This window comes from Salvelinus sp. IW2-2015, unplaced genomic scaffold (assembly GCF_002910315.2).
Source record: "Salvelinus sp. IW2-2015 unplaced genomic scaffold, ASM291031v2 Un_scaffold5371, whole genome shotgun sequence".
Lineage (NCBI taxonomy): Eukaryota > Metazoa > Chordata > Actinopteri > Salmoniformes > Salmonidae > Salvelinus > Salvelinus sp. IW2-2015.
In genome coordinates, this window is record NW_019946636.1 from 8,599 (window position 1) to 21,708 (window position 13,110).

At 40.9% G+C, this 13,110-nt stretch overlaps 1 long non-coding RNA gene across 1 annotated transcript in view; it reads left to right on the forward strand.

The window, feature by feature from the left end:
- The window catches only part of LOC112078184 (uncharacterized), a 16,315-nt gene extending 5,279 nt beyond the window's left edge, over positions 1-11,036 (forward strand). Inside the window, exon 3 of the long non-coding RNA XR_002895616.2 lies at positions 10,926-11,036. This is a non-coding gene — a long non-coding RNA (uncharacterized lncRNA). The remainder of the gene's footprint in view (positions 1-10,925) is intronic.
- Positions 11,037-13,110: the final 2,074 nt, after the last annotated feature.

Here is a 13,110-nt window from a genome sequence, read left to right on the forward strand (position 1 = left end):
GGTGGGGTGGGGGGGGGTGGGGGGGGAGAATAAGAATAACAACTGTCTGTTGTTATTCTCTTTGACATTGGTCTTAGACATTATTTTCTACTTGCACATCCTCATCTGCACATATATCACTCCAGTGTAAATTACTAAATTGTAATTACTTTGCACTATTGGCCTATTTATTGCTTTACCTGCTTACTTCATCTGCACACACTGTATACAGATTGTTCTATTGTGTTATTGACTGTACGTTTGTTTATCCCATGTGTAACTGTGTTGTTTTTGTCGCACTTTATCTTGGCCAGGTCGCAGTTGTAAATGAGAACTTGTTCTCAACTAGTGCCTACCTGGTTAAATAAAGGTGAAATAAAAATAAAAGTAAGAATATTGGTAGTAGTAATAATTTGTCATACAGTGAATAATTTGTCTTGGATTTCCAGAATCAGATATGCCCTAAACTAACTGTTGTTCTGGTCTGTCCTTCTCGATGTTATGGTGAAGGTGACCACAGATGGTATCTAGATGCATAGAAGGTATAATTCGGCCGAGAACAAGGGGAATGTCACCCCCACTAACCGGCTGAAGTAATGGCGACAATGGCGTTCACTATGGTCCTTCACCACCTGAAACCTGAGTCCGAGCCCGAACCTGTACACAGCATCCAACAAGACATAATGGACTGGAAGGAACAGTGGCGGCTCAGGTGAGAGAAATCGGGACATTATCAAGGGCCTTCAATTTTGAACATGTGCCATTGGGAGGACAAACTGAAACGCCACGAGAATGAGTTCCGAGAGGGGGGGGGGGGGTAGTCAACCGTGCCCGTAATTAATAAATTGTTTATTTGGGGTATCAGGTTGATTGTGGAGGTCTGCACACAGCAATTGTATAGTACTTTAGACTATAAATGCATTGAGATAATCTGTCATTACCACAAATGAAGGCTGTGATGAAAAAAGTTAATGCTAGAAATATAGGATGAATATACTGTGTCAATGTAAATTCTGCCTGTATAGGTGTGCTGAATTGAGGGTCTTCAAATTTGAGTGAGAGAACCAAAGTGAAAACACATGGGGCACTGTCATTATAAATTTGTGCTGGATAATTTATCAATAGTTCTAATTATGATTTGGAAAGGCTTCTAGGGACAAAGCTATAACCAGAAAATGTGATGAGAGCCACTAGATTGTAGTGTTGATAATCTTGCCCTAATCTCATTCATATCAAGGTTGGTGTGAAACTCTTTATAACATGTGTGCTCTCTCTTCCCTCTGAAATTCAATATGCATGTGCCCTAGACCAAATTCTGGAGATCTCTAGAAACGTAGATGCTAAAAGAATTGTGTAAATTGGCTCTGCAAAACAGAGAGGCTTTTGACTATCTTTGGGCAGGTAAAGGGGGCACTTTCATTGGCGATGAATGTTGTACTTTTGTCCCAGATCATCTTCTAATTTACTGCCACTGTTGCTAAGAATAATTCTGCACAGAGTGGACGCCTGCAACTTGGTTGGAATCCCTGTTTGGAAGTTGGGGATCCCAAATTACCAAATGGGCTGCAGTGTATGTTTTTCTTAGTTTTCCTAATTGTGTTATTTAACATGCTGTGTATCTGTTTGTATTTTATATAAATTCACTCCCGTTAATAGAAGTATAACCTTTATTGATGATGAGTATTTACCATACTAATTAGATTGTATAACCCAGAATGAAGGGTTTTAAAGATGAAGTGTCTGGTTTTATGTGTGGATTTCCCTTACTTTAACAGAAGTATAGTAACTTTTGATAAAAGCTATAATCTAATGCTTACCTTAAAATATAATGATAATTATCACAGATTGACTGGTAAGAGGGAATGTGATGGAGCATTTTATGTTTGTGCTTTTCTAATAACCAATTACTGTGTTCATGCTAGTGACTGATTGAACAAATCCTCAATATCAGTATCTACAAATCTGCAATTTGGCAGTTCGCCCCGATATCTCAGTTTCAAAGTCTCAGCCTAGAGAGAAGAAGAGAGAAGAAGCCTCATGAGGTATTGGTTGGTCACATGAATGAAGCAAACGTTAATGATTAATTCATTATGAATAAGCTAAATCATGCAAATATAACGTCTGCTCAGTATATAAAAGAACTAAACGGGACTGTCCCGGAAGAGCTCCTGATCGACATGTGTACTTATGCATTGAGTTGGTTAGAACCTCTCCAGTGCTGATAATAAAGAATGACTTTGGGTGACCCTGTGTAGAACTTCCACGACAGAGGCATTACAGAAAGTACTTTTACTGGATTAAACTATGGAAACTCCATACATAACATTGTTTAATGCAAGAACTACTAGCATAGTAATCAAATGTGCTTCAATAACTATTTATTTTGAATGAGGATGGGAATTAAGAATCTATAGCCTACTTTTTATCACAGTCAGAACTAACACTGACATATGAGGTGTGCCACAAATGCACTGGCTGGCTAGGCTACCTAGACCTTTTCATTCCAAATGATTGACTGAAATGAACCTATCAACAAAGTGATGACATATAAGGTGTGAATAACTTTTTAATTACAGGTGCATACTAGACGATGCACCCCTGCATATTTGTTCTATGGTCCAATTGCAGTTGGTCTCTGTGTGTGTGTGTCCCCCAGAATCAGCCTGAACAAGAATTGTTCCACTGTACCAGAGTACAGAGAGGAATGAAATACACCTTCACTCTACATTTTCACTGAGTTTACACCTTCACATTTCAAATCCATTCCATGTTTGGTTCATGCATTATATCATCCTGTCAAATAAAGTGAATGTTGTACATGCACTCCGTTGTTTTTTACAGTAGTAAATGTTGTACATGCCATCATTTTTACAGTAGTAAATGTTGTACATGCTCTCTGTTTTATCTTTACAGTAGTAATTGTTACATTAGACATTCTAGGCTGACTTGATGAAAGAGGACTCATCTCTCTTTTGGTTTTGTTGGTCATACTTGCTGTAGTCTGATCTTTGTAATCTATTCATGTTTAGGGTCGTTCATGTTCATGCAAAATTAGGAGGCAGGGAGAAACTTGCCAGAACTGAACATGGGTCGTACAGTAGTAGTTAGCTAGCTAGATAGAATGCATGTAAGATTCACATGCCCTACTATGTAAATCGAGACATCCAAGAAGGAAAATGAATAACTTTAGTGGGTTAAGGAAATGTTCAGCCTATAATTAGCGAATTAGTTCATTTGAATAAAAACATACATTTGATTAGCTGGCCGATTTCGAGTTGATAGTCAGCAAGCTAAAGTTATTAGCTGTCTGGGTTTCTATGGCTGAACAATGCAGCTAACATTAGCTATGCTAGCTAACGTTAGTTGCTGCTTGCTAGCCACAAGATCGTAACATTTAACAAGTTGCAGTTCTCTAATATGTCACCCGTTTTAGTGTAGAAGGGTTTTTATAACGTTTGGAAAATGTGTGTGATGTTTTATGCACCCTATTCATCATGTTAGTGGCAAACGATGTCCAAACTCCAAAGGTTTGTGCTAGTTACATGTGTTTTTGCTTATCCCGGAAAGGCTGGCTGGAAGCTGAAGGGTGGTCCTATGTAAAAATAAAAAATAATAAAAATTGATCACGATTCATTCAATTTGAAATGGGATATTATGGGATATCCAACCAGCGTATGGTGTCGCCTTGAAGTCTGAGGGCACAACCCTTTCATTATTGATGCTTCGTGCCGACACATCAATGCAGCCATTCCAGTCTCAGGAAGACTTTGAGAGCTGGTGTCAGCCAGACTACATTTATAGAAAGCTAAAAAGAGGCCCATTACTTGGTGAAAGCCCAGTTGTAGAGAGGTTAAAAGAGCCTTTACCTGGTGAAAGCCCAGGTAGTCCTGGATGGTGAGGATGCATAGAAGATTGTGCCACCAGCCGTGCGACCAGAACAAAGCCATTCAACACCTGAGAGGAGAGTGGAACAGAACTGATTAGTATATCTTTATACACTGAACAAAAATATAAACGCAACATGTAAAGTGATGATCCTATGTTTCATGAGCTGAAATAAATCATCCCTGTTAGTGAGCATTTCTCCTGTGCCAAGATAATCCATCCACCTGACAAGTGTGGCATATCAAGAAGCAGATTAAACAGCATCATTACACAGGTGCACCTTCTGCTGGGGACAATAAAAGTCCACTTTAAAAAGGTGCAGTTTTGTCACACAACACAATGCCACAGATGTATCAAGTTGAGGGAGCGTGTAATTGGCATGCTGACTGCAGGAATGTCCACTTGAGCTGTTGCCAGATGATTGAATGTTAATTTCTCTACCATAAGCTGCCTCCAACGTCCTTTTAGAGAATTTGGTAGTAAATCCCACCCACTTGGACGATCCCAGGCCTACCCATGGCTCCACCCCTGTCCAGTCATGTGAAATCCATAGATTAGGGCCTAATGAATTTATTTCAATTGACTGATTTCCTTATATGAACTGTAACTCAGTCAAATCGTGTGAAATTGTTGCATTTATATTTGTGTTTAGTATACATGTTTACACACATCTAGACTACATGTGGTCATATGAAGTAGGCCTACAGCTATAAAGAGCAAACAGCAAAATGCGAAATGTCAAAGGAACTGAAAGGCCTATAGAGTTTTGCCTGTGTCCCAAATGGCACCCTATTCCCTATGTAGTGCAATACTTTTGGTCAAAAAGTATGACTCAATAATCCATGCCTTCTGGAAATGTTCTAAAGTCAAAAAGTTATTGCAGAGTTAGAATGTTGGCTGTCAGAAGAATAACAATGTAAATGTACTTTTAATCCGTCTGTCTGCATATTTCAAACATGGCATATGAGGGTGCAGTGAGATAACCGATGGGTTCTCAACTGCACCCTCTTCATTCTTGAAATATTCAACAGACGGATATTAAAAGCAATTTACATGTTTGTCTAATACACATGGACAGGCCACATTCTAACTCTGCCAATAACTTTTTTGCTTTTAGAAACTTTCAGAAGGCATGGGATTATTGAGTCATGTACTTTTTTTTTTGGGGGGGGACCAAAAAAAAAAAGAGTTATTGCACTACCATGGGAATAGGGTGCCATTTGGGACACAGGCAAAAACTCTATAGGCCTTTTCAGTTCCTTTTGACATTTTCGCATTGCTATGTTTGCCTTATAGCTTGTAGCCTACTGTTCATTGGCCACATGTAGTTAGATGTGTGTGAAACATGTATACTAACACAAATAAAATGCAAACAAATTTCAACGATTTGACTGGTTTACGTTCATATAAGGAATCAGTTCAATTGAAATAAATTCAATTAGGCCCTAATCTATGGATTTTCACATGGACTGGACAGGGGTGGAGCCTGGGTAGGCCTGGGATCGTTCCAAAAGTGGGTGAGGATTACTACCAAAATTCTCTAAAGGACGTTTTGGAGGCAGCTTATTGGTTAGAGAAATTAACATTTCAATTCATCTTGGCCAACAGCTCAAGTGGACATTCCTGCATTCAGCATGCCAATTAACCACGTCCCTCAACTTGATACATCTGTGGCATTCTGTGTTGTGTGAAAAACTGCCACCTTTTTAAAGTGGGACTTTATTGTCCCCAGCAGGAGGTGCACCTGTGTAATGATGCTGTTTAATCTGCATTCTTGATATGCCACACTTGTCAGGTGAGATGGATTATCTTGGCCACAGAGAAATGCTCCACTAACAGGGATGATTTTATTTCAGCTCATGAAACATAGGATCATCACTTTTACATGTTGCGTTTATATTTTTGTTCAGTTGTATAAAGATATACTAATCAGTTTCTTTTCCACTTCCCTCTCAGGTTGTGAATGGCTTTGTTTCTGGTCGTCACGGCTGGTGGCACATCTTCTATGCATCCTCCACCATCCAGGACTACCTGGGCTTCACCAGGGTAAAGGCTCTTTTAACCTCTCTACACTGGGGCTTGTCACCAAGTAATGGGGCCTCTTTTTTAGCTCTATAAATGTAGTCTTGGCTGACACCAGCTTCTCAAAGTTCTTTTCCTGGGACTGGAATGGCTTGATTGATGTGTCTGCACGAAGCATTCAATAATGAAAGGGTTGTGCCCTCAGACTTTCAAGGCGACACCATACGCTGGTTGGATATTTCCCCATAATATCCCCATTTCAAATGTGAATGAAATCGTTGATCAATTTTTATTTATTTTTTATTTTTTTACATAGGACACCCTCAGTTCCAGCCAGCCTTTCCGGGATAAGCAAAAACACACTGTAACTAGCACAAACCTTTGGAGTTTGGACATCGTTTGCCACTAACATGATGAATAGGTGGCATAAAACATCACCACCATTTTCCAAACGTTATAAAAACCCTTCTACACTAAAACGGGTTGACATAATAGAGAACTGCACTGTTAAATTGTTACGATCTTGTGGCTAGCAGCAGCAACTAACGTTAGCTAGGCATTAGCTAATGGTAGCTAGCATTGTCAGCCCATAGAAACCCAGGACAGCTAATAACTTTAGCTTGCTGACTATTTCAACTCGAATCGGCCAGCTAATCAAATGTATGTTTTATTTCAAATTGAACCTAATTCGCTAATTATAGGCTCTTGAACATTTCCTTAACCCACTAAAAGTTTATTCATTTTTCTTTCTTGATGTCCCTCGATTTTACATAGTAGGGCAATTGAATTCTTAACATGCATTTCTATCTAGCTAGCTAAACTATACTGTACGACCCATGTTCAGTTCTGGCAAGTTTCCCCCTGCCTCCTAATTTTTGCATGAACATGAACGAGACCCTAAACATGAATAGATTACAAAGATCAGACTACAGCAAGTATGACCAACAAAACCAAAAGAGAGATGAGTCCTCTTTCATCAAGTCAGCCTAGAATGTCTAATGTAACAATTACTACTGTAAAGATAAAACAGAGKGCATGTACAACATTTACTACTGTAAAAATGAGTGCATGTACAACATTTACTACTGTAAAAACCAAACGGAGTGCATGTACAACATTCACTTTATTTGACAGGATGATATAATGCATGAACCAAACATGGAATGGATTTGAAATGTGAAGGTGTAAACTCAGTGAAAATGTAGAGTGAAGGTGTATTTCATTCCTCCCTGTACTCTGGTACAGTGGAACAATTCTTGTTCAGGCTGATTCTGGGGGAAACACATACACACAGAGACCAACTGCAATTGGACCATAGAACAAATATGGCTCAGCTTGCTTTATGCAGGGTGCATCGTCTAGTATGCACCTGTAATTAAAAAGTTATTCACACCTTATATGTCATCACTTTGTTGATAAGTTCATTTCAGTCAATAATTTGGAATGAAAAGGTCTAGGTAGCCTAGCCAGCCAGTGCATTTGTGGCACACCTCATATGTCAGTGTTAGTTCTGACTGTGATAAAAAGTAGGCTATAGATTCTTAATTCCCATCCTCATTCAAAATAAATAGTTATTGAAGCACATTTGATTACTATGCTAGTAGTTCTTGCATTAAACAATGTTATGTATGGAGTTTCCATAGTTTAATCCAGTAAAAGTACTTTCTGTAATGCCTCTGTCGTGGAAGTTCTACACAGGGTCACCCAAAGTCAATCTTAAATGAATCATTCTTTATTATCAGCACTGGAGAGGTTCTAACCAACTCAATGCATCAAGTACACATGTCGATCAGGAGCTCTTCCGGGACAGTCCCGTTTAGTTCTTTTATATACTGCAGACAAGTTATATTTGCATGATTTAGCTTATTCATAATGAATTAATCATTAACGTTTGCTTCATTCATGTGACCAACCAATACCTCATGAGGCTTCTTCTCTCTTCTTCTCTCTAGGCTGAGACTTTGAAACTGAGATATCGGGGCGAACTGCCAAATTGCAGATTTGTAGATACTGATATTGAGGATTTGTTCAATCAGTCACTAGCATGAACACAGWAATTGGTTATTAGAAAAGCACAAACATAAAATGCTCCATCACATTCCCTCTTACCAGTCAATCTGTGATAATTATCATTATATTTTAAGGTAAGCATTAGATTATAGCTTTTATCAAAAGTTACTATACTTCTGTTAAAGTAAGGGAAATCCACACATAAAACCAGACACTTCATCATTTAAAACCCTTCATTCTGGGTTATACAATCTAATTAGTATGGTAATACTATCATCATAATAAAGGTTATACTTCTATTAACGGGAGTGAATTTATATAAAATACAAACAGATACACAGCATGTTAAATAACACAATTAGGAAAACTAAGAAAAACATACACTGCAGCCCATTTGGTAATTTGGGATCCCCAACTTCCAAACAGGGATTCCAACCAAGTTGCAGGCGTCCACTCTGTGCAGAATTATTCTTAGCAACAGTGGCAGTCATATTAGAAGAGTGATCTGGGACAAAAGTACAACATTCATCGCCAATGAAAGTGCCCCCTTTACCTGCCCAAAGATAGTCAAAAGCCTCTCTGTTTTGCAGAGCCAATTTACACAATTCTTTTAGCATCTACGTTTCTAGAGATCTCCAGAATTTGGTCTAGGGCACATGCATATTGAATTTCACAGGGAAGAGAGAGCACACATGTTATAACAGTTTCACACCAACCTTGATATGAATGAGATTAGGGCAAGATTATCACAAACTACAATCTAGTGGCTCTCATCACATTTTCTGGTTAAGCTTTGTCTCTAGAAGCCTTTCCAAATCATAATTAGAACTATTGATAAATTATCCAGCACAAATTTATAATGACAGTGTCCCCATTGTGTTTCACTTGGTTCTCTCACTCAAATTTGAAGACCCTCAATTCAGACACACCTATACAGGCAGAATTTACATTGACACAGTATATTCATCCTATATTTCTAGCATTAACTTTTTTCATCACAGCCTTCATTTGTGGTAATGACAGATATCTCAATGCATTTATAGTCTAAAGTACTATACATTGCTGTTGCAGACCTCCACAATCAACCTGATACCCCAAATAAACAATTTATATAATTAATTACGGGCACGGTTGACTACCCCCCCCCCCCTCTCCGGCACTCATTCTCGTGGCGTTTCAGTTTGTCCTCCCAATGGCACATGTTCAAAATTGAGGCCTTGATAATGTCCCGATTTCTCTCACCTGAGCCGCCACTGTTCTTCCAGTCCATTATGTCTTGTTGGATGCTGTGTACAGGTTGCGGCTCGGACTCAGGTTTCAGGTGGTGAAGGACCATAGTGAACGCCATTGTCGCCATACTTCAGCCGGTTAGTGGGGGTGACATTCCCCTTGTTCTGGCCGAATTATACCTTCTATGCATCTAGATACCATCTGTGGTCACCTTCACCATAACATCGAGAGAGGACAGACCAGAACAACAGTTAGTTTAGGGCATATCTATTCTGGAAATCCAGACAAATTATTCACTGTATGACAAATTATTACTACTACTAATATTCTTACATTTTTATTTCACCTTTATTTAACCAGGTACTAGTTGAGAACAAGTTCTCATTTACAACTGCGACCTGGCCAAAAGCAAAAGTGCGACAAAAACAACCCAGTTACACATGGGATAAACAAACGTACAGTCAATAACACAATAGAAAATCTGTATACATGTGTGCAAATGAAGTAAGCAGGTAAAGCAATAAATAGGCCAATAGTGGCAAAGTAATTACAATTTAGAATTTACACTGGAGTGATATATGTGCAGATGAGGATGTGCAAGTAGAAATATAAATGTCTAAGACAAATGTCAAAGAGAATAACAACAACAGTTTATTCTTATTTTCTACCCCCCCCCCCCCCAAATTGGCTTATACTCCCCTATCATCTTGGCGATCTCACCGCAGAGTTACAGGGTCAGGCGATCAGAGTGCTAATCCTTAGGGAGAAATCCCACCATCTAGCAGGCCCAATCTGGTGAGATTTGTATTGAAAGCAAGAAAAAAACAAAACAACAACGAAAAACATTTTCATATAAAACTAGAGGTGGGGAAACTTCAATCCATTTGGAGTAACTGTCAACCATTACCAACATATTTTTTTCTTCTTTCATTTTTACAGGCATTCATGTGAAAAAAATGATTAGCATATTTACCAAAGGACCCCAGGGGACTGGTAATTCCCCCTTGGACACATGACTCCATCATGATTCATGCATCCCCCCAAAAAATGACAACACTGCCTGTTAAATCCAATAAAATTATAATTACAACCTTGATAACTCCACAAGGAAATAATTGTATCCCATAAGGTAATGGTCAAATAGACTAGAGAAAGGTGTCCCTCATTCAGGGGCAGCTCTCTCCTCCTTCTCCTCTCCGTCTTAATCAACTCACACACAGGAATGTTGATAAATTATTAACCTCTCTTTGTTTACGTAGCCCATTTCAATCTCAACCAATGTCTCTAGTCTTTCTAATGAGGGTGATCAGGCCTCACCAGAAAGTCAGAACAGAGGTCATTCAACCCCATTTAAGTGAGTGTTTCTTTCCCTGTACCTCAGACATTACTTCAAGATATTTCAATGATTTGTGTATCAGGTTTACAATGGGTTTTACATTTTTTATCAAGAAATGTACATGTGTACAACCAGAACTCTGAGATAGATACTTCATTGGTGTCTTTAAGGTGATCCTTTCTAACCTGTGAAAAACCCACCAAAAAATAAAAAGACCCCACACAATAAATCACCACTAAAAAATATTCAATAACAGGTAAAAACAAACATTGGCCAGGCATTTACTTAATTTGGGGCTCCTTTAACCGCCGGATTCGGGTACCTTTTATACTACTCCCAAGGCGCCTGCCTCAGAATGCATTTCAAAGAGAGAGATACAGAATCATTGGTTAAAACATGTAAACGAAACTAGTTGTACTAGGACTTGTATTTGTTGATGATGGTGGATGTTTTTGCTCCTCAGTCAGACGTCGTCCATGCCAGAGTGTTTAATGACATCATTCATATGGAGGACCGAGCAGAGTTACAGAGACAAGCTCACTGGGCCCTCAACCCCCTCTCACCCCTGACACTGGACAGCTTGGTCTCAGGACCTCCAAACCCCCATCCTCCTCCCTGACACTGGACAGCTGGTCCTCAGGAATCGTCCAACACCACCCTCACCACTGGACAGCTGTTCTCATAGGACCTCCAACCCCACCCTGGACACTGGACCAGCTGGTCTCAGGTAAAACTCCAACCCACTCTCACCACTGGACAGCGGGTCTCAGGTAACCTCCAACCCCACTCTCACCCCTCACAACTGGACAGGCTGGTCTTCAGGTAAACCTCCAACCCCACTCTCACCCCTCACACTGGAACAGCTGGACTCAGGTCAACCTCCAACCCCACTCTCACACTGGGACAGCCGGTCTGAGGTAAACCTCCAAAACCTCCCCCCCTCCTCCCTGACACTGGACAGCTGGTCTCAGGGTAACCTCCAACCCCACCCTCCTCCCTGACACTGGACAAGCTTGGTTACTCTAGGTAAACCTCCAACCCACCTCCTCCCTGGACACTGGGACAGCTGGTCTCAGGTAACCTCCAACCCCACCCTCCTCCCTGACACTGGGACAGTGGTCTCAGGACCCCATCCTCCCTGCCACGGTACAGCTCTCACCTAACCCACCCACCTCCTCCCTGACACTTGACACGCGTGGTCTCAGGTAAACCTCAACCCCACCCTCCTCCTGACACTGGGACAGCGTGTCTCAGGTAACCTCCAACCCACCCTCCTCCGACTAACTGGACAGCTGTCTCAGGTAACCTCCAAACCCAGCCTTCCCCCACTGCGCGTTCATCTCAACCCTCGCATACCCCACTGGACAGCTGGTCTCAGGTAACTCCAACCACCAACCCTCCTCCAACTGGACAGCTGGTCTCAGGTAAAGCTGAGTTTTTCACCACAGACAGCCGACATCACAACTTTGGTACCAGCACGTCTGTTTCTTATAGACATCACTCTCCAATCACACTATCTAACCTATCTTATTAGACTATCACTCTCCAATCCACACTATCCTAACCTATCTATAGACTATTACTCTCCAATCCACACTAATCTAACCTATCTTGCCCAGATCTTATATTAATTGAGCCCCCATCTCCCCTCTTCCTTTTTCATTATTCATATATTAGTCCTAGTGGTCTGCTAACCTACCTGTTCTAATATGACATTAAGTCCCAGCAGCTCCATGTATGCTGGCGAAGCACAGGGAAAACATGTATCTACTAGGAAGGTGAAGAAGAGCCAACAGAAGGAAATAACCACGGTTGTGTGAAAAGTAAACCTCCTTGAATGTTACAAGTATCTCTGCTGTGTCAGGCAGGAATGATAGGCCTAGATGTCTAGTCCAGTGGTTCACCATCTGGTCTATTGCAGTCGACTGGTCCATCTGGTCTATTGCAGTCGACGGTCCATTTGGTCTATTGCAGTCGACTGTCCCATTTGGTCTATTGCATGTCGACTGGTCCATTTGGTCTATTGGCAGTCGACTGGTCCATCTGGTCTTATTGGCAGTCGACTGGTCATTTGTCTATTGCAGTCGACTGGTTCTATTGCAGTCGACTGGTCCATCTGGTCTAATTGCGTCGACGGCATTGGTCCATTCCGTCCCTGGTCTATTCAGGTCGACTGGTCTATTGCAGTCGACTGGTCTATTGGCTATTGCAGTCGACTTGGTCCATCTGGTCTATTGCCAGTCGACTGGTCCATTCTGGTCAATTGCAGTCGCTGGTCCATTGGTCCTATTGCAGTCGACGGTCCATCTGGTCTATTGCCAGCGTGCCTTCTAGACGTGCGTCCATCTGGTCTATGCAGTCGACTAGTCCATCTGTGTCTATTGCAGTCGACCTGGTCCATCAAGCTTTCCCTCGTAGATCGCCAAAACATTTTCTGTAACAATTAAAGCCTTTGCGTTTCTATTTTTGTATTACTTTTGCAATGTTTGGTTTTAGGTTGCACTTGATTCAGCTGTCCTCACGCCGGGTAGTTGAAGTGTTCTACATTTTGTCGCAATTTCATGTGTCTGAGGACAAACTCCGCCTACCTGGCTAGGATTCTACCGCTGGCCCAATCAGATATCTAGACACTGTGTCAAACAGCTTCC